At 41.3% G+C, this 1,503-nt stretch overlaps 1 pseudogene; it reads right to left on the reverse strand.

Moving 5' to 3' along the window:
- The window catches only part of LOC102825528, a 40,186-nt pseudogene that overhangs the window by 36,863 nt on the left and 1,820 nt on the right, over positions 1 to 1,503 (reverse strand).

The raw sequence follows: 1,503 nt of genomic DNA on the forward strand, positions 1-1,503 counted from the left end.
ATTTCAGGGGTAGTCTCATCTGGTACAGTAGCATTGTGGGTAGTAGTGCTCTCTGCAGGTTCTGACAAAACTAATTCTGGAAAGGGGTTTTCTGGAGAACTCAAGCCTCCTGAAGATGAAAACACTTCTCGTGGAGGGGAATTTATGAGGCTCCTCAATGCAGGGAAAGCAGGTCTCTTTCTAAGCATGAGCTTATGGAGGGAACCTTTTTTTTTTTAACCTTTGACTTGGTTTGACCTTTGGTCTTCTATGAACCATATGCAAGTGAGATTTATGGAAGATGTAATTTTTTCCAGAATGTGATACTTTTTTAGGAACCTCCATATTCTTAACTCTAGCATTTGCATCTTCTAAAACAAAAATGGTGTAGGTCAAGTCTTTTGATTGGTTTCTAACTTCAGGTGGGGCTTTTGAAGGAGGCAAGGTGAAAGGCATGCCCTTTGAGTATTGTTTCAGGAAACATGACTACTGTCTTATGGTTCTTGATGAATGATGGCTCTGTGTTGAAGGAGACTTCCCCTAACTTCCGCGGCCTCCGTACCTGATTCAGTTGCTCCAGTCCCCTCGATGCTGGCTTCCTGAGCCTTCTGGCTTTGGGGGTGTTCTCCACAAATGACTTGGCCCTCTGTTTCCTCTTTATGGTCTCATCTTCAATTGCTTTGAAGTGCCTTTTCTTCATGCCCCTTGGCCTCTTGAGGACTCTGTTTACCCTCTGCAATCTTTTCCAGACACCCGTTCTCTGGATCTTTGCCAGATGGTTTTCCCAGGGCTGAGCAGTTTCCAATTTGGGGGGAAAGATTTGGCGTTTAAATTTGGCACCTAAAAGGTTGGGTTGCATAAGCATGGCTATTTTTTCTTTATTTTTAACCTCATCATTTTTTTCTTGAATTTCTGCATCTAACAAATTTTCCAGAAAATAGAGTTTCCTCAGTTTATTTTTGTAAGTTGCATTATTGGGTGCAGACTTAAGAGAGGGATTCCTTGTGTTGTTTTGTAAAGAATCCAGGGCCCTACCTCTGTCTTGCACATTTGAAAACAACAGTTTAATGCATGGTAATGGTGTTGATTCTATATCTTCTAGATTTCCTTCAGAGAAATACGGCAATATGTAATTGAGGGCACTTATAACATGATTTTCATCATTAAAGTCTTGCTGCTCATTCAGGACAGTTGACAAATTGACACCGCTTTTGTCTAAGGATGCCTTCTCTGGCTCAATAGCCAGCTCAGTGCTGGAGTTCTTCTTCCAGGCTTGTAGTGCCTTCATGAACGTTCCTTCCGTTGCACCAAGAGATGCTTCTTCACCTGTTAAAATAGAAGAGACTACGTTTGATCATGTAAGACTGGTGAGATGGTTTTTTGTCAATCGTAGCCATATATCCTAGCTGAATAAATGAGGAGTCAACAAAAATTTGAGGAGAACAATAAATCCAGATTTATGTTCATAACTAGCAGTGATGTTCCATTATAAGTGTGTCTACTGTGTCCATCCTGGTTCTTTGG

Source organism: Chrysochloris asiatica, unplaced genomic scaffold (assembly GCF_000296735.1).
Source record: "Chrysochloris asiatica unplaced genomic scaffold, ChrAsi1.0 scaffold00007, whole genome shotgun sequence".
In the NCBI taxonomy this organism is placed as follows: Eukaryota; Metazoa; Chordata; class Mammalia; order Afrosoricida; family Chrysochloridae; genus Chrysochloris; species Chrysochloris asiatica.